The following is a 21531-nucleotide window of genomic DNA, read 5'->3' as shown; positions in this document are numbered from 1 at the left end:
ATTTTAAATATAGAAATTAGATTTAATATGAATTGATCCCATTTTTTAAGTTACCATTCTAAAATTTAATAAAAAATAATAATTATTTCTAAAATTTACAATCATTATAAATATTTTCAAAATTTGTAATCAATTTAATTAGGCGCAAGCGCTGCATAACATTTATTTAAAATAATTTATTTAGTGTCACAAGAAAATAAAACAATTTAATGTAGAATAATTTCCAAATTAATTCAAAATAATACTATTATAATTATATAAATTAAATGATTAATAAATAAAATTAATTATATACCATATAATTTATCTACTATTTAAACCAGTAATTTTGAAAAACCAGTACCTCTGAAAAAAAAACCATTTGAAAAACCAGTTATTTGTCCGTTCTTTGATGTGCACGTTTCTCAGTAACAGGACCACTTCAACGGCAATTCAGATCAGCAGAACCCCATTCCTCCCTTCACTCAAGCGTCTAACAATGGAATCTGCGGGCCCCCAGATTTTCCAGGTATTGGAAAAAAATCGCTGAATTTATGCAATTTGAGGGCTGTTCGAAGAAGGGAGTCTCAGAAAAATTGAAGGCCGCGAGACACATGATTGACATAAATATGAGGGATTTGTTGAATAAATCAAACCCAATCGGTAACCCGAGAATTTGTAACTTAAACGCTGAATTAGTTTTGAAAGGGCGTGTGACAGAGGGCCAAATCTCTGTAAAAGAAGCATATTCATATATTACACAGAGGCGAAAGATTCCAAAGACTGATTCCTGGATAATTCGAATGTGACGGTGGGAGAATGATCACCTTGCTCGTAGGGGTTTTAGGGGTGGGTATTTGCTATCTGTGTGGCTGGGCGAATGAAGAGGTGACATTTTTTTTTTTTTCCAGAAGAAAAAACCCTGTTTTTTTATATTAGTAAAAAGACAAGTATATACATCTAATGAAAATGGATAGTCCAGAGATAACTAACAGGCTAGGCAGACAAAAGATGTGTCATGGCCATACAGACACTTTTTTCTTGCTTGCCCATTTGTTGTTTCTATATGGGCAAGATGTATTAGTGTTTCTCAAAATTTATGTAAGAATATTAGTTGTGTCATGGCCATACAGACACACCTTTTTCTTGCTTGCCCATTTGTTGTTTCTATATGGGCAAGAGGTATTAGTGTTTCTCAAAATTCATGTAAGAATATTAGCTGTATCATGGTCATATAGACAGGGTTTTTTCTTGCTTGCCTATTTGTTGTTTCTATATGGGCAAGAGGTATTAGTGTTTCTCAAAATTCATGTAAGAATATTAGTTTAATCCATAGCAAAGAAAGTCAAAACGAATTAACGTATAGGTCAATAATATATTTGAGTAATGTCTAGGTCGTGATTAAGGGGAGGTGTTAGAATAATAATCATAATAATCATGACTTTGTTCATGCTACGGTGATGATCGTTGGTCTGCAACAGTTGGCAAGTTTAGCTAAAAAAAATGAAAGTCAGTGAAATTTACTGTTGAATCTCCAACTCGTTTATGTATAAATTACAATCATTAGAATGCAATTGTCAACCTCTCTATGTGAGTTTTATTTTCTGATATCTCAAAGAGACTTGCACTGCACCTCTATTGCCATGTGTCTCTCTCAATGGATTGAGGGCCAAAAAGAATATTTGATGCTTCATTTTTTCATCTTTTTGGGGTATATAGAAGAGTAGGTATGCTAAAATTTTGGAACAAATAGTCCCTGATGTGCGATACACATGTTCGAAGATTTTGGCTTCCTTTCAGGGAACTGGGCCTGCAGACTGAAGCCTAATGGGAATATTTGTTCATTTTGGGTAATTGTGTTGTCATGGTCAGTGGGGTATTTTGATGGGGCATCATCTGGTGGGCAATGCAGATGCGAGGCTTATATAGTTATGAAGTAGGGCTAATCTTATCAGTTTTGCCAGTATTGTTGTATAGGTTCAAACAACATGACAAAGATGTTTTCTCTTTGGGAGTTTTACGATGGGTTAGCCGGCTGGAAATTAAAGAGATTGTGATTGCTAGTGATTCCAAATCGGTGATTGAGTGGGCTTAGGGACATTCCAGATTTGGGAGTCCTTCTCTTTTCCACTGGATGCAACATATCATAAGTTTGCAGGTGCAATTCAATCACATCACATTCACCCATCTTTTCAGAGAACCAAACATGGTGGCCGATTCCCTCTCCAAACGTTGTTTATCCTCCCAACCAGGCGTAGTCAGGTTCCAACACTATGTTGAAGGCTCACTCTGCAGGGTTGGGAGTTTCTCTTTATAGAGGTCGCAGAGTCGGTCCTTTCTCTAATCACAGCACTAGTGCATTCTATGCTTTGGTCTTTTAGGAATTAGTCATGTTTTCTGTTTTTATTTTGTGCATTTATAGGCCTTTACTACCACAGTGGCAGTTATTTTTGTATCATTTCATTAGCACATAGAAGAAGGTTTATGCGTTGGGCAGACATAGAGATTGAGGTCACATAGTAGTTATGTGTGATTCGCCTGTTCCTCTTGCTTTCAGTTTTTGTTAGAAAAATTGAGAGAGGGCATAGAGAAATTAAAACACATAACCAATCACACTTCACTGTTTTATTGATCACAAGAGATACAAATATAAAAAAACATAACACATTGACTTTGACACATCTAGATTATGACTCCAACTCATAACTTAGTAATCAAAAACTTCTAGACTGACACTTTGGAACTTACAATAACAACTCACAACAACACATGGAAGCATTACTTCCAACACCCTCCCTTAATGCTTACATGAAAAACACATATTACAACAACAAGGAAAATATGTCTCACTGGTCTTCATCAACACTCACATCCACTTTGGAATCTCGCAAACACCATTCTTTCACCACCACATCTTCGAGCTGTTACTTGATCTCCATTTAAAACGTAACTGCCTCTAACCATTGTTGATGAACTTTGCAAGATCAACAATATTGACAATTCGGCTTGTCAGGGCTTTCGCAATAAGAGCTGCCAAGTAATGAACCATCCTATGGACCAACCACCATCCGTCGGATATTTCACTTTTGTCTATTTGTTAATTGCTAGGATGGGAGGTCTTGATCAAACAACTTGACATTACTAACACACAAGAATTGATGTTTCGGACACCGAGGCTTCCAGTTTAAGAACCACCAACCCTTTTTATAACCAATAAAAACACACAAGAATTAATGTTTCGGGCACCTGATCTGAAATCACTCCTCGGTGACCTCAGGAAATTAATGAAGGTATTACAAACTCATGCTGGTGTGTGTGTGTGTGTGTGTCTATGTTATCTTGTGCAACGGATCGATAAGATTGCGAAATACACAGACACTTGAAACAGTAAGAGATCACAGTAAGCAAACATAAACACAACAAAATTTAATAAGGAGTTCACCCAATCCTCCTGGGCTACGTCTCCTGGTCCAACCTTCAGTGGTGGCCTTTTTATTATGTTTTTAAAGCAGAGTCTTACAATAAGGAGCTCAATCTGAGTCTCACTTGACAAAGGATGATCAGTAGGATGGCACTTGGAATTCCCAAGTCCTTAGAGTTCACAGACTCCCCTTACCGAATTTCGACCTCAATTGGTCTCTGTTTGCTCGATGTTGCCCTTACTCTGATGGTCAGCTCAACTTCTCTGTCCTCTGCAACTTTGCCTCTCTTTCTGTGTCTCTCGGCCTTCGGCTTCTTCACTGCTTCTTTGCCTCACTGTCTGTCTTGTCTCTGTCAGCTCGTGGCTTTAAAGCTAGTTCGTTCCTTCGACTATTTGTTTCGCTTCCCGGCTCTCTCGATCGCCTGCCGCTGTCCACTGGGACTCCTCTGCCCTGCATCATCATTGCTGCGTAACGCTTCGCAGAGAGGTGGCCACCTGTCTCCTTGCAAACTGAGTGTCAGTTCTTCCTAAACGGTCGTTTTTTTCTGTTATTTCCCAGATGCTTGTGAAACGGATCCTTCTATCGATTCATTGGTCAAATCGGACTTCAAATCTTATGCGCGCAGTTTATTTCTCCCTCGAGTCCGGTCATCCATTGGGTTGAACCTCCGCCGTTGATCTGGAGCCCCCAGATCCCACGGTCTTCGCTTATATCACGCGGTTGAGTTGCTTGACCGTTAATCCGCGATGTAAGCGGTTTCTCTCTCTCCCCGCCAGACACGCGTCACTCGGTGTATGGAATCGTTGGGTCCTCGACCAAACCCACTTACTGTCCAAAATGCCTCCGATATTCCGCCAGTTTTGAGCACGGGACCTGCCTTGTTGGTTTTAGTGCTTTCCCGCGGTTTTCTGGTTTTCCCTTGTGACCGAGCGCTCAGGGCCTTTCCTTCTTAAGGGGTTTTGCCTTTGTGCTAATCGCGTATCAAAAACAACCTCCATTTCCAGATCTAAGCTTCCCAATTGCCATTTTTGCGCCATGCGCGGTCCTCGTTGCTTCGTGCTCGCTGCAAATTGCCATTATTCAGAGGTTATTTTTGATAGCTATAAGATTTCGTGAAGTTTGTCATTCATTGTTAACAATCATGGAATTGTTGGAGGATCCAATTCAGATCACGACCTTCCCATTGAAAAAGCTTTTGGACTACCAAAAGTTGGTTTTCAAGCATCGACTAAGTGAGGATACAACTTTCTCACCTATCCAATCTCTATCCATTTTGCACTGCTTGGCTTTGAACCCCTGAGCCCAATTCTGAGGTACTCAACATCTCCCTTGCGCGTCGTTCTCACCTTCTTGTCCAGAACTGTATCTTCCTGCAATTCATTAAGATATTCAGGTAACAGGTCATCAATAGAAGGCAATTGACTCTGCTCTTCAGGATCTTCAATTAACGAAGGTTCAAATAGTCTCAAGCTGTTTGCATTGACGACTGAGTAGATGTGCATATAAGCTGGCAAATCAAGGCGAAAAACATTCTCACCAATTTTCTCAAGGATCTTGAAAGGTCCATACCTTATTGGTTTTAGCTTTTTACCTTCACCTTGCATCATGTCCTTGCTGATATACATCTAGACTTGATCACCAACTTGAAAACTATGCTCCATCCAATTCTTGTTATGCCTTGCCTTGTATTTGGCCTGGCTCTTTTCCAGCTGTTCCTGTACTGCCTGATGGATCTCTTGAATTTGTTCAATGAACCTAGTTGCCTTGTCCACATCGATGTGTCCCTCAACTGTTGTGTCCTTACCAAAGGCAAAATCGAAGGGAGACCTTGGTGTGAAACCAAAACAAGTCTCAAAAGGAGATCTCTGTGTGGAAGAATGTTTGACTTGGTTGTAAGCATGCTGCACATAACACAAATGTTCATCCCAAAGCTTGGGATGTTTGCTGCAATATCCCCTGAGCAACTGGATCACTGTCCTGTTGACTACTTCTGTCTGGCCATCGGTTTGTGGATGGAAAGTTGTGCTTTTCTTCAGTTTGGTGTCCATCAGTTCCCACAAACTTGACCAAAACTTCCCCACAAATCTAGTGTCTCGATCATATATAATGGAAGTGGGTAATCCAAAATGAACCCATACATGTTGAAAGAACAGTTTTGTAGTTTGTTCAGTTGTAATCTGTTTATTACAAGGTATCAAGATACACATTTTGCTGAACCTATCCACAACAACATATAGATAATCATGACCCTTCCTAGATTTAGGCAGTCCTCCAACAAAGTCCATGGAAACACTTTCCCAAGGATGAGAAGGAACTGGCAATGGAGTGTACAAGCCTAGTTTCCTATTGCTGGGCTTGCTTTTAGCACACATAGTACACCCTCTTACATATCTAGAAACTGTCTTGTTCATTTTTGGCCAATAACAAAATCTTTGTAGTTGTGCAACTGTTTTGCTTACCCCAAAGTGACCTGATATTAGAGAAGTGTGTGCTTTTCGAATTATCTTCACTCTTTCAGTTTTTGGAATGCATAGCTTCCCACAATGATACAAGAGTTGGTCCTTAATATGATAATCCAATTCTTCTACTTGTTTTCCTTGACTTAAAGTTGCATATACATCTTTAAAGTCTATATCTTCAGCATATTGTTCAATGTAACTTTCATGTAATACAGAATTATGCGTAAGCATAGTAGATGCATTTATAATGGGTCTAGATAACATATCTGCAACTTTATTATGTATGCCCTTTTTATATTTGATGACTAAATGAAACTGCTGTAGGAACTCCATCCACCTATAGTGTCTTGATTGCTGCGACTTAGTTTGGGAGTGTAAATATTGAAGTGGTTGATGATCAGTATAGATAACAGTTTCTTTGCCCATTAAGTAATGTTTCCACTTTTTCACACTATGTACTAATGCATACAATTCCTTATCATATGTGGGATAGTTAACTACTGCAGAGTTAAACGTCTCAAAATGATAACATATGGGTTTACTGTGTTGTATCAACACTGCTCCCATGGCATAGTCACTGGCATATGTTTGGATCTCAAACGGTCTTTGAAGATCTGACAGTGCTAGTACTGGTGTTGTACTAATCTTTTCTTTCAAAGTGTCGAAGGTTTTCTGCTGTTTGCCTCCCCACTGAAACACCTTGTTCAATCATGTTAAAGCATGTAAGGGAGCTGCAATTAAGGAAAAGTTAGAAATGAACTTTCTCCAATATTGTGCTGCTCCTAAAAAGCTTCTAACTTCTGTAGCAGATTTGGGTTTAGGCCAGTTTACAATGACTGCCACCTTAAAGGGATCTATCTTCAATTCACCACCCCCTACTATATGTCCCAAATAATTCAAAGATGTTTTGCCAAATTCACATTTTGAGAGTTTAACATAAAGTTTTTCTCTTTTCAAAACATCTAGTGTCTGCTTAACATGCTTTAAATGTTCTTCCCATGCTTTTCTAAATATAAGAATGTCATCTAGATATACAATAACAAAATCATCAAGAAAAGGTCTCGTCACATCATTCATTATTATCATGAAAGTAGCAAGAGCATTAATTAAGCCAAAAGGCATAACCAGCCACTCATACAATCCCTGCTTTGTTTTGAAAGCAGTGTTCCATGCATCTTGTTCTGCAACTCTGACCTGATGATATCCACTATGCAAGTCTAACTTGGAAAAATAAACAGCTTCCTTTAACTGATCTAATAGATCATTTATGCGAGGAAGGGGATAACGATTTTTTATTGTTATTTTATTCAGTGCTCGGTAATCAATGCACATTCTCCACGAGCCATATTTCTTTCTCACCAAAACGATTGGTGACCCACATGGTGATGTGCTAGGTCTGATGAACCCCTTCTCGAGCAACTCCTGCACCTGCTTCTTGATTTCTGCATTCTCTAAAGCAGACAACCTTTTATACCTGTGGCTGCAATGGTTGTTTCATCTCCTGAGTCCGACCCCAAATCTTTCTGAATAGCTACAACAGTCTTCTTCTTCTTGCCCTCGAACTTCTTAGGTCTCAGCTCCAGATGCAGAATCCAACAGTGCTCATCATCATGCCCATCCTTCTTATAGTGAGTGCATGAAGACTTGCTTTTCTGTGCAGTGTTGGCCTTCTTCTCTTTCCATTTCGGTTTTCTTTTCTCCTTATTATTGCTTGCAATGGGCTTGGATGATCCTCCAACCTCTGGGTTCCCATTCTTTCCTTTAGCTTCTAGATGTGTAGATTGAATAGATACCTCATCTATACGAGTGGGATTAAACATGAGGATAGTGTGCCTCATGTAGCTATGTAGACCACCAATGTACTTCAACAGTCTCAAGTGAGTCTAATGAGATTCCTAGAATCAAAGCTCTGTTTCTAAATTCTTGGGTGTAACCGTGTAGACTTTGCCCTTAATAATGTAAACTTTGAAACGGGAACTATAAACTCAAAATGGGAACTCTGGCCAAAAAACGCCAAAAAAACATCAAAAACAGTGCTAAAAACGAAAAGTGTGTATACTGGAACGATGGTTTTTTTTTTTAGGGACAATTTTGAACATGTTTTAAAAATGGCAGTGAAAACGAAATTTTCGTGCAAAATACAGCTTGAAAACGAAAAAGTGATTATACTAGAACGATGATTTTTTTTTTAGGGTCAATCTTCAAAATTTAAAAAAAATGCTAGTAAAATGATCCAACAACATAAAAATGACTCATAACTTCTCATTTAACACCATATGGAAATCAAAAATTTTATTTCAAGATACGATGCATACATCAGTTAGATAAATTGTCTTAAACAATTATTCAAAATCACTCATATTTTCTTGCACACCATCAGAATTCACATCTTCAGATGAGTGACTAGATGCTGACGAAGATGTTCCATATTCTTCTCTTTCATCAACTAGTGCCCCATCTGAGTCCACATGCATGCCCATCATTTCAGGTTTCAAAATTCTTCTAGATCTACGACTGGTTTCAGCAGACTCCCATCTCAACACTGTTCCTTCTGGTAACAACCTTTTCAGAATCTCTATCATCTTGAAGCGAAGAGTTCCTCTCTTTGTTAAATTGAAGTAATAAACAAGTATGTCAACATTCTCCAAGTTTAATATGTTTGTGTAGCGACGATTTATATTCGTACCCTTTCTTTTTCTTTTTCCGCCATTTTTTTGTCAACTACCTTCTCTAGCTTATACACACCATTGAATGGGTGTGTATTTGTGGCATACCAATGTACTTCAACGCTTGTAACATCCTCATTTTCTGTAAAGACCTTTATAACCCAGAATGGATAGCCATTGGGATTTCCATCTGCTAGCACTGCGATCATGCAACCCTCCTTAATATCCTGTACTGAACCCCTGTAAAGGTCTTCCATGGCTTCACGTTGTGCACGAGATCTTCTAGAACCAATGTACATCTCTTTTTCCTCTGCCTGTGAAGAATTAATAATACTTTGAGATTGTTGTTGTTCAACAATGTTTATTTCTTCATGTGCATTTGACACATTTTGTGGCCAAATAAATGGATTTTTCAAAGGTATATCTTCATTTGTTGTTGTTGAAATGATATCACTTTGATTATTGAAAAATAACTCCCACCAAACTAAATCAGTGATGTCAAAGTACTCGTATGTATATCTAATACATTTTTTTATTTCTTCTAGGCAATCAGAATAATTTATGTCTCTATTTTGTCTGCGTGCATTATGAACTTCACCAACTGATTGTAATAACAATATTTTTGATGCAAATATTGGATGATCTGGAATGAACTTCAAAAATTGCAAACCTAATGACGGTGCCCATTCTGCAGTAGTTGAATACTTCTTGCCCCATGTTAGTGTTTTCCCATCAATTTTTTGATACGAAATTGATATTGGAAGCTAATGTAATTAAGTTGTTCAATGCATTTCCCCTCACCATATGATCCCATAATATACCTTTGCATGTCAACACTTTCTTCCAACACATTAAAAGTAGGCTCTGGCATGTATGATTTATTAATACATTCAAGTAATGATGGCAAGCTCCCAACTTCCTTCCTCCTCAATGTGACTGAAAAACGACTGAACATCTGATCAATATGGTCATGAGTGTGCCCAACAAGAAGGAAACCAACCTTTACCTTCTGAAAAATTCTCAATTCAACAAGCATGTTTAGGTATCCAAAAACAACTCGATTTTTGTTTTCACGGCAAGTGTTGTCCAATTGTAGATACAAAACCTTAGGAAGATTATCAGACCAATGAGAAAGCACATCATGAATTATGGTTATGGTTAGATTTGCATCATTATGAATATTTGGAGTTGTGAAGTACACCTTTCGCAACATTTTTCCATTGAAGACCATACAACCGACCAAGTGATACTGAATAAAATTTTTCTCTTGTAAATTTTTGGGCGTGCGAACAAAATGTGGTAAAAGTGTTTTCTTCTGGTCCATACCATCAATTATCAAACCCAAATATTTATTCGGATTATCATAACACTTCTTTTGATGCTTGTACAACTTTTTCCTTTCATTTGTTTGTTGTTCGCGATTCTCTTGAAGTTCTTTGACAATTGAATCTACACAACATAAAAGAAAGCCATTAAGAAATATGTTTTCATACTTGATAAATATACAATTTTAAAAGTTAAAGTTATGAATGCTTACATCTTTCTGACCCTTCACATTTGTCCTTTTTTTATTTAAGAGACGCACATGTACTGCAAATCCCCATCCTTGTCTTCTTAGGAATACAGACATTGTTGAATTCTTTCTTCTATACCTTCACAAAATATTGATATGTAATAAACCGGCCATGTCCCTCAGCACCTTCTGCATATTCTTTGTATAAGTTGTAGATTTCTCGTCTTGAAAAATTATCTGGAATATGTATTGTCTCTCTATTTGGCATACACTCTCTATGCTTTGAAAAGAAATCTTTTATCCATGACATTGCAGTATTTGGTAATGGTCCAAACTGTCTTTTGTGACGTACTTTAAAATAAAATGTGGGATCCTTTTCCAAATTTTCTTGAATTCTCGAGAGACGAAAATTCCCAATCGAATGAAACATTTTGAAAGCTTTTCTACAGATAAATAAAGTCCTAATATGATAATCATAACCTGGAAATGTAGATTGCATGCACCCAACTAAATATGAATTTTGCATGCTTTTATTCGTTGACAAATATCTCTTCCCTCTCTCTAATGCAAATTTGAAATCCATATGTTTCAAACAATCTTTTTGGCAACATTCACTTGAAGTGAGTGCGCTAATAGAACTTCTTCTTGTCAGATATTTTTCTCTACTCCTTGTATAACTAGAACATCTTGCATTGATACGAAAAGATCTGCTCCTACTCCTTGATAAAATATTTCTTGGCAACATCTCCATCATTGGATCATCATTTGTATAAGGATTTTCATTATCATTAAGAGGAATGTTATCCACACTATGATCAGTTGTGATTTTCAAATACTGACTTGGAGGATATTCTTCCTCTTCCCCTTCTTCAGTGCTACTGTCATAGTCCTTATAATTCAGACTCAATGGAAAATTTGACTCGATGTTTATTGGATATTCTTCCTCATGTGCATTTTCAGTGCTGCTCTCATAGTCCATATAATTAGCACTAAATGAATCATCCTGTCCTTCATCACTGCTACCTTTATACTCATTAGAATTAGGACTAAGTGCATCATCTTGTCCTTCATCACTGCTGCTCTCATAGTCCTTAGAATTAGGACTAAGAGGACATTGTGACACTCCATTCTTTTGAAATTCATCATCACGTTCTTCATCACTGTTGCTCTCATAGTCCTTAGAATTAGGACTAATTGGACACCGTGACACTCCATTCTTTTGAAATTCATCATCCCGCTCTTCATCACTGCTGCTGTCATAGTCCTTAGAATTAGGACTAACTGGACACTCCATACTTTTGAAATTCATCATCCCGATCTTCATCAAAGCTGCTCTCATAGTCCTTAGAATTAGGACTATCTAGACACCGTGACAATCCATACTTTTGAAATTCATCATCACGCTTTTCATCACTGTTGGTCTCATAGTCCTTAGAATTAGGACTAAGTGGACACTTTGACACTCCATTCTTTTGAAATTCGTTATCACGCTTTTCATCACTGCTACTCTCATAGTCCTTAGAATTATGACTAAGTGGACACTGTGACACTCCATTCTTTTGAAATTCGTCATCATGCTCTTTAACATTGTTGCTCTCATAGTCCTTAGAATTAGGACTAAGTGGACACCGTGACACTCAATTCTTTTGAACTTCACCATCATGCTTTTCATCACTGTTGTTCACATAGTCCTTAGAATTAGGACTAAGTGGACACCGTGACACTCCATTCTTTTGAAATTTTTCATCAAGCTCATCATCGCTGCTGCTTTCATAGTCCTTCCAATTCGGACTAAGTGGAATCTGTGACTCTTTATTTATTTGAAATTATCCATCCCCTCTTTCATCAGTGCTGCTCTCATAGTCCTTAGGATCAGGACTAAGTGGAAGAATTGACTTTTTATTCATAGTGGAAGAATTCCCGCTATATTCATCCATATGAATAGAGTTGTTACGCGATGAAGACGTTGATGCAGTATAAATCGAAACTTCACTATTAGGATAATCCATCCCTTTCAAATAGAAGATGTTGAATAATACAAATGGAGAGTCTCATCAAGATATTATATAGCTTAGAGAATGAAATTTTCCCTCCAAAAATTCCCCCCCAAAAAGTTTCGCGAAAATATTTCCCTCCTAAAAGTTTGTGAGATTTATTTCTCTTCATTATTTTATTCTATAATTTAATGAAAAATGTAAACTATTTTTTTTTTTAATGAAATAAATCATTAAAGTTAAAATTGTAAACTACAACTTCTACCTAAATTATTTTAATAGTCAAAGTATATAATATTTACTAAACAATTGAATGTTTTTTTTTTTAATTTTTATAATACATTCTGAAACAAATTAATCCCAGATTCACCCCGCTATAAAAAAATTCCATAATATTCGCTTTATCATATTTTCCTTCATCGCCATAAAAAAATTAACATGTTAAATTTTTTAAAACTAATTAATCCTGCATTCACCATACGGTCAAACATCTCTGTAATTTCACCTATATACTAAATTCCATAATCACTATTACTCACATTACATCAAGGTTTTCTAAGGTTCGTTGAAAGACATGGAGAGAATTTGTGGAGCAGCTACATTGCTTTCAACAACATATTCAACGAAGAATTATCGCAATTGAAAGGTCAGTTAAACTTTTTTCCTTGAAAATTTTCATATTAAATTAGTTTAATGAACTAGATTTTTATTTTTTATTTTTATTTTTAAGATTAATACTTTTTATCAGCAAAATTAACCAATACTTCTGTCATGAGCATGGTGGGCCTAGTAAAGCTGGGCACCCCCATCCCGCAATCGGTCGGCCACCCGCCGCCTCCGCACACCCTACTGGCCCCCTCCCCAAACTCCCCCACTCTGTCCCATCGTCCACTTCACCCCCCCCTTTCCACTGCTACCCCCTGCCCCCTGCCCCCGACTCCCCCCTACCCCCCAACCACTCTCCCCTCTCCGTCACTCCACCCCGCAATCGGCTGGCCACCCCAACTCACCCTTACCCCCCTTCCACCCCTACCCCCTACCCCCCACACCCTTCCTCCCCCACCCCTTGCCCCCCAACCCCCCTCCTACCGCACCCCTACACCCTACCCCCCACGTCCCCCTTACCCCCTGCCCTCTCTTCCCCCACCCTACCCAACCAGCCACCCCTACCCCCTCCCTTGCTCACCCCTATCCTTGCCCTCCCCTCCACCCCACCCCACCACACCACACCCTACCCCCTCCATTGGCCACCCCTACTGCCGCCCTCAGTCCCTTCCCCTCCGCTCCACCCCACCCCACGCTACCCTCCGCCCCCCTTCGCCCACCCCACCCAACCAACCACCCCCACCCCCGGCCCCGCACCCTTCCCTCGCCCACGCCTACCCCCATCCTCTGCCCCCCGCCCTTCGCCCAGGTGGCCGAGTGGGTTGCTTGGGTGGAGCGGGGCTGGAATTGGCTGGCCACCTCGGGCGGGCAAGCGGATCGCCGGGGTGCCACGGGGAGGGTGGGTGTAGTGCCGGGTGGGGCAGGGTGAGGTGGCTGGGTGGGGCGGACAGGTGGGTGAGGTGGGTAGGTGGGACGAGGCGCCGGGTGGGGCACCGAGAGGGCAGGTGGGGTAGGCGGGTCCTGGCAGGGCGCCGGGTGTGGTGGGCGGGGGTGAGGAGGGGCGTGAGGGGATGGGGAGGGGAGTGTGGGGGGAGGGGGCGGGTAGGGTGGCAAGGGGTGAGAGTGGGGGGGTGGGAAGGGGCACGTGTGAGGGGGTGCAGTGAGGGGTGAAGGGGGGCGCGAATGGGATGGGCGCCGGGCTGGGTGGGTGGCCACCGTGGGGTAGGCGGGGGTGAGGAGGGGCGTGAGGGGAGTGTGGGGGGTTGGAGAGGGGATGGGTAGGGTGGCGGAAGCGAGGTGGAAAGGGGCAGCCATGAGGGGTGCAGGGGGGGTGGATGGGGTGGCCAAGTGGGGTGGGCCGGGCGAGCGGGTGAGGCGGGCGAGGGCAAGTAGGGAAGGGAGAGGGGGGTGCGAAGGGGTGGGAGTGAGGGAGTGGAGTGAGGGTGGGAGGCACCGGGTGGGGCGTGAGGGGGTGAGGAGGGGAGTGTGGGAGGAGGGGGCGAGGTCGGGGAAGGAGGGTGCAAAGGGGCGGGAGTGGGGAAGTGGGAAGGGGTGGGCGTGAGGGGGTGCAGGGGGTGGAAGGGGTGGCTGTGAGGGGGTGGCGGGAGAGGTGGCAGAGGGGAAAGGGGTGCGTGAGAGGGTCGGCGGAGGCGGCAGGTAGGGTGGAGGATGTGGGGAGTTGGGGAAGGGGCGGACGGAAGGGGGGTGAGGGGTGTGGGGTGTGGAAGGGGTGGGCGTGAGGGGGTGGTGAAAGGGGGCGGGCGTGAGGGGGGAGGAGTGGGCGTGTAGGGAGGGGGTGTGGGGGCCTAAGGGGCAGTCGGGTCGCCTGGGTGGTGCGGTGAGGAGCTGCTGCAACCCCATCCTGCACCACCATGGCGGCCTGCCCGTCTGCCTGCGGAGGTTGCACGATTCTCGAAATCACCCGCCACTTCGCAGATGGATAGGGTGGTGTCGGTGGGTTTCTACCATTTCTTAGTGTTAATATTTTTTTAATTTCAATTATCTGATTATACAAATTAAAAATTTATGATATATTTTTGTTGTGGATTTAAGTTAATATGTTTTCATTATTTACTGATTTATGTGTTTCTATTTTTCAGGAAAATGGCATCAAAGAAGATTTCTGTGAATCTTTCTGGACCAAAGACTCTTAAAGGTGCATCTTCAAAAAACATTGGTGAACGAACTCCACTTGAGCTCATGGCTACAAATCTTTCAAGTGCCTCAAATGATAAGAAGATGATTTCAGACTGGAAGAATTCAAAAGAGGTGAAATTCCCATCAAGAATCTGGTATGTGAAAGAAAGAGAAAGCCAAAATGTGAATATATATCTATATATTGATATACCGAATGATAATGGAATTTTTGAGCTGATGGGAAGAGTCATAGATATGTGTTCGGTATTGGACACTAAAGTTGTTTACATACTTACAAAAGCTCCCAAGTCACATGAAAGGATTAAATATCGACTATCATATTCATTGTATGACACGAGAGAGGTATCTACAAAGTTGTGTAAACAAATCGTAAATGAGATGAAACAAAACATCGTAAGTATTGTTATTTATATTTGTATTTTGTGTTTTTGAAAGTGTCTTGCTATATTTTTTTTAACTTTGTTTTTATTGACATATAATATTTTGTTTGGCAGAATTTTGTTGAAAGTTGTTCAATTAGGTTGGGAGGCATTGATTTCATAGAGCATGATATCATGAAATTTGTCAGCAGTTTTTACTCAATGTCAGAAGAAGATATGGAAAACAAGAAAAATGTAGTAATTGATGATGCTACAAAACTACATCCAAAGGATAAAAAAAAAGGCCTCTAGTGGATAAATTTAGCAAGGGTAGATAAGTTACTTTTGAGGAAGATGAAGTTGAAACTGACAGTGAAGCATATGTTGCCGTTACTGAAGATAACATTGGAACTGAGAAGAGCCGTAAAAGACCAAAAGTAACAATGCTCAAGAATAAATCTTTTGAGAATGTTATAACGAAGAAAAGTAAAGTTGAAGATTTTGAAGTAGTTATTACCAGCAGTCAAGAACCTAGTGAAACTTCAAAAGAAAGCAGAGAAATCGTTACACCAGGCACTGATTTAGAGGATGGCATTATGAAAACAAAACAAAATGCCATTCGACAGAATTTGACAAAGAGAAACTTAATTGATGGTGGTCGTACATTTAAGCTTAATGTCAGACAAACCTATAAGGCAAGTGAAGGACAATGTCAATATCAAGTCGAAAAGCCACACCATCTGCATGTTCACAACTTGAAGACATTGATGAGGTACAATCCATATGCTCATGTGGTTAATTATGTGCTTCTTGTTGATCCAGTTCAAGTTCCCAACAAAGAAGCATTTGATAAGTCAAAATGTTTTGACTACAATTATTATGTGCTTGGGGGGAACCATTATGTAGAAGCTCAAAGACAATTGATGGAGGAATATCCCAATAACCCATGTTTTGAAACAATGAAATGTATCATTAATGTTGGTTTATCGGATACAGAAGCAAAGTTAGTGGCATGGGATCATAATTCAGATAATGAATATAGGATGTCTATGACTTTCATTCAAAGGGTTAGATTTATTCATAGTGAATTTCAAGAAAAATGTGGTGGGGATAGGATAAATGTTACTGCAGATTTCTGAAGGGAATGTTGTCTAGAAATAGGGTATCAAATCGAAGAAAAACCCAATTCAAAAGGTGGAAAACGCAACCTTCCTAGTGATATATTCAGAGGTGTTGATAACATTTTCCAATTGGCATTTAGCATTGGAGATGTTTGGAAGTTGATTGATGATATTTTTAGCATGTGGGAAAACATTGGCATTAAAAACTAGAAGGTCAAAAAGTCTAAGCCATTGTTATGTGGCAGCAATAAATCAGCTCCTGAATTGAAGCAGCTTCTAGAAGATATGACTATCACACCTTGGAGAGAAATGCAAGGAGTGAAAGATGAAAAAATTGTCAAAACAATCTTATCTCGTGTGAAGTTAGGGGAATTATCATTGGAGGAAATGTCTAAGGAATTTCAAAAGTAAGTTTGTTGAATTATTTTTATTTATTTCTAGATTATAATTTTCTTTTAAATAAAACATGTTGTTCTTGGTAGTATTTGTTATACATATCATTATATTAACTTTTTGTTACTTTATCTATGCAGTCACAAAGTTTACATGAAAATTCAAGAACAAATGGTTAAATTGTTGAATGAAGATAGTTGGGATGATGTTGTATGCAACTATCCAGATTCAAGTTCTACATCAACATTAAAAGCTTTTTATTTTGCATTTTAAAAAGTATCTTGATTTACACGTTCATTTTTATTCATCTGTGTACTATTTTTAGTTTATAATTTACACATATATTTGTTTATTTTATAAAAAATGAAGAAGGATGATAATGGACCGCCAAGTAGCTTCAGAACCTTTATTGAAAAAATAAAGATCGAAAGACTGAGGAAGCAACGTATTAAGAATGTTGAACTTGATCCAACTCTTACTCATTTCATTTGGAATGGGCTAGACACTATTCAATATCAAGTAATACAAGGCGACTGTGAAGACATTGCTAAACTCATACCTAAAAGGGAGTATGCCCTAGTTATTGCAGATATTCCCCATGGTTTCAATATTCCAAACATTGACTATGATAGTGACCCTTATACTTATCAAGCTTTTAGTAAAGTGGTTGCGGGATTTGTAGAAGTCACGTCATCACCATTATGGAGATTTGTGATATTTCATTCAGACACACAATTGGCAATGATATTGTCAAGCTTCAAGGGGAAAACAAATTCAAGGATGCAACTTACATGGTAAGACGTTTAAAATGTATATTTAATTAATGTTGAAAAATTCATTTATGTACAAGTTGATTGAACTTTTACTGTTTCATGTTACACGCAAAAGTCAAATCTTCTTAACCGTGAAGATCAAGTATTTATAAATGATTGTGAGTTCATTCATATTGATAGGTGGGTAAAATATGATAGCTATATGTCTATGATTTTTAATCGGGTAGACAGAAAGAGTCATAGCCGAATACTGACTTATGATGCTGTTGTGAGAAAACTAACATATGAAGACAAAGAAGCAAAAGGAGAGATAGTTAACATTTATCAAAAACCACAATTATTGATTAACTATCTTATAGACATATGTTCAAATGAAGGAGATTGGGTTTTGGATTTATTTTCTGGCTCATGTAAGCTTTATTATATGGAATTGAATTTCAATATGTTATTTTTTAATTAATATGTCATTGTACTAATTTACTTCATTATTTCTTTTGTGTTTGATAATTAGGTACAACACTAGCATGTTGTCTTTAAAAAGGAAGAAATTGCATTGCAATTGAAAAAGATCCATTACAGTGCAATTTCATTCAACAAAGAATTAATGCTCTTCAATTTCTTCCAGATGCAATGCAAGAAATTGAGTTGAAGAAATGAGACTTTAGTGAATCACGTGTGGCAAAAAAAGCAAAGGAACCTCAACCACCATTACATGGGATGGTTGGAAAGACATACATTGGGAGATTCGCAGACATCAAAGATCCATTAGAAGACAAAAATGAGCAAAAGGAAGCAGAAAATATTGTGGAAGAAAACAATGATGAAACTCCAGAGGACGAAGAGTTTGGATTATGTGACATTGTTGATTAAATTTATGTTTGGAAATCAAGCTCATTTTTTATAACTATTAAGTAGTTATACTTGCAATGTTTTGACTTTGACATTTTATGAGAAGAATATACACTCAATTAAGGTTGTTATGCGTTCAATATTTATAATATGTGATTTTCACATTAATTTTTAAATTAATCATTATTTTTTGAAAAAAAAATGATTATTATTATTTTTTTGATATGAAATTTATAAAAAAACTATTATTTAACTATTTTTAGTTAAAATTTTCGTATAAAAATTGTGATTTTCGCATGTCAATTGTAGCAAAAAATTATCAAAACGTTTAGTTTTTTAGTTATATTTATGTTAAAAATGGCTATTTTTATGTCCACTGTTAAAAAATATTGTTTTTTAGAAACAATTATTTATTGTGGATTGAAAAATTAATTAACGATGTATAAATATGTAGAATATCGAAAATTCAAAATATCGACCTTCTTCTTTAAATATGCAAAACAATAAAAACCTCACTACAAAAAAAAATTAAAATAAAAACAAGAAAATATGAAGAAAAAGACCACTTCAAAAATTATTAAATTTACAAAATAATTATTTACATTTCAAACATTAGAAAAAAAAAAAAGGAAAAAAAAAAAAAAAAAGCCTTTTAAAAAAGGGCCTGGTGTAGAATTACTACGTTTTTAAATCAGCATAAAAAACACTACCATTCTAAAACGCAATGTACATAAAAAAAAATTATAGTGCCAAAAACTAAGCTCTAAAAAACACGTGTGTTCTGCATCACTCCTTTTCAAAATCGGGTCACTTTTTTGCTATCTCTACAAAATGGGTAACAGTATGAGTTCCCGTTTCGAAGTTTACATTGTTCCTTTCAATTGGCGAAGATTTTTCCAGCTCATCGTGACTTGCTGCATGTAGGCCAATGGATAGAACTGCTTTTTTATTGCAGAAACAAATTCACTCCAGACAGAAAGAGTCTTACCATGTCTCTTCATGTCAACTTGGGTCCTGCCTTCCCACCAAACCAAGGCAGTGCCCCCAAGGCGTAGGCTGGCCAGCTGAATCTTGCTCTTGTCTGAGTCGATACTCTGCACTCTGCAATAAACATCAATTTGTCTGATCCAATTGTCCAGCTTTTTTGCATTCAACTCTTCATCATATATTGATAAATCAAATTTAACATCTAGTTTAATCAAAGATGTCTTCTTTTTATGTTCAGGGCTATTAGGATGTGTGAGAAAGTTTTCTTCTTTCTCTTTGCCTTTTGAGCGGTCATGGAGGAGAGATTCTTCTTCTCCTTTATCTTGTTTGGAGCTTGATGATTCCTCATCTTTATGTTTTCTAAAGTCCTTATACATTTCCTCTACCATGGATCTCATGGCCAGGAAACTATCTATAAATTGAGGGTCTGGGCCCACAGAACCTTCCTCCGACATTTTCTTCTGAGGATAGACTCTTCCAATTTCAGGATTAGCTTCGACCAACTCTCCTTCTCCTAATTTGAGCTTTGATCTAGTTAGCATTCAATAGCTAAAGCCAACACAAGCTTATCTAACCTTAACAACCTATAGCTCTGATACCACTTGATCTGAAATCACCCCTCGGTGACCTTAGGAAATTAATGAAGGTATTACAGACTCATGTGCTAGTGTGTGTGTCTATGTTATCTTGTGCAATGGATTGATAAGATTGCGAAATACACAGACACTTGAAACAGTAAGAGATCACAGTAAGCAAACATAAACACAACAAAATTTAATAAGGAGTTCACCCAATCCTCCTGGGCTACGTCTCCTGGTCCAACCTTCAGTGGTGGCCTTTTTATTATGTTTTTAAAGCAGAGTCTTACAATAAGGAGCTCAATCTGAGTCTCACTTGACAGAGGATGATCAGTAGGATGGCACTTGGAATTCCCAAGTCCTTAGAGTTCACAGACTCCCCTTACCGAATTTCGACCTCAATTGGTCTCTGTCTGCTCGATGCTGCCCTTACTTTGATGGTCAGCTCGGCTTCTCTGTCCTCTGTAACTTTTCCTCTCTTTCTGTGTCTCTCGGCCTTCGGCTTCTTCACTGCTTCTCTGCCTCACTGTCTGTCCTGTCTCTGTCAGCTCGTGGCTTTAAAGCTAGTTCGTTCCTTCGACTGTTTGTTTCGGCTTCCCGGCTCTCTGGATCACCTGTCACTATCCACTGGGACCCCTCTACCATGCATCATCATTGTTGCGTAAAGCTTCGTAGAGAGGTGGCCACTTGTCTCCTTGCGAACTGAGTGTCAGTTCTTCCTGAATGGTCGTTTTTTTTTCCTAGATTCCTGTGAAACGGATCCTTCTGTCGATTCATTGGTCAAATCGGACTTCAAATCTTATGCGCTGCAGTTTATTTCTCCATCAGGTCTGGTCATCCATCGAGTTGAACCTCCACCGTTGATCTGGAGCCCCCATATCCCACGGTCTTCGCTTATATCGCGTGGTTGAGTTGCTCGACCGTTAATCTGTGATATAAGCAGTTTCTCTCTCTCCCCGTCGGACATGCGTCACTCGGTGTATGGAATCGCTGGGTCCTCGGCCAAACCCACTTACCGCCCGAAATGCCTTCGATATTTTGCCGGTTTTGAGCACGGGACCCGCCTTGTCGGTTTTAGCGCTTTCCCACGGTTTTTTGGTTTTCCCTTGTGACCGAGCGCTCGAGGCCTTTCCTTCTTGAGAGGTTTCACGCTAATCGCGTATCAGAAACAACCTCCATTTCCGGATCTGAGCTTCCCAATTGGCATTTTTGTGCCATGCGCGGTCTCCATGGGCCAACAGGCAGCGCGCTTTGACTGAAGGTCCTCGTTGCTCCGTGCTGGCTTCAAATTGTCATTATTCAGAGGTTATTTTTGATAGCTATAAGATTTCTTGAAGTCTGTCATTCATTCTTAACAATCATGGAATTGTTTTAGGATCCAATTCGGATCAGCACCGGGGCTTCCAATTTAAAAACCACCAATTATTTTATAATCAAAACTGAAAAAATAGAAAACTACTACAACTCACACCACAAACATACAAACTAGATAAACAAATATTTTATGACTTCATATCTAGAATGAGAACAACTAGATCTCAGATCTAGCAACCAATTACTAGATCTTGATCAACGGTTTCATGATGCGCAGGTTGATTTCACCTTAGGTCTGATCAGTTGGCCTTTCATTCAAATTAATTTACTTTTGCCTTCGCTATCGATGTCACAGGGGAAT

At 39.1% G+C, this 21531-nt stretch overlaps 1 protein-coding gene across 1 annotated transcript in view; it reads right to left on the bottom strand.

The window, feature by feature from the left end:
• Nucleotides 1–21531, bottom strand: part of LOC149184405 (uncharacterized) — a 42959-nt gene that overhangs the window by 4768 nt on the left and 16660 nt on the right. The gene's annotated exons all lie outside the window — the stretch shown is intronic.

The sequence above is a fragment of the Pinus tabuliformis genome, chromosome 3_2, assembly GCF_031772625.1.
Source record: "Pinus tabuliformis cultivar Carrire ecotype Pingquan chromosome 3_2, CPIR1, whole genome shotgun sequence".
In the NCBI taxonomy this organism is placed as follows: domain Eukaryota; kingdom Viridiplantae; phylum Streptophyta; class Pinopsida; order Pinales; family Pinaceae; genus Pinus; species Pinus tabuliformis.
Note: the sequence above shows the minus strand (reverse complement) of the source record. Positions and strands in the feature narration are given on the sequence as shown.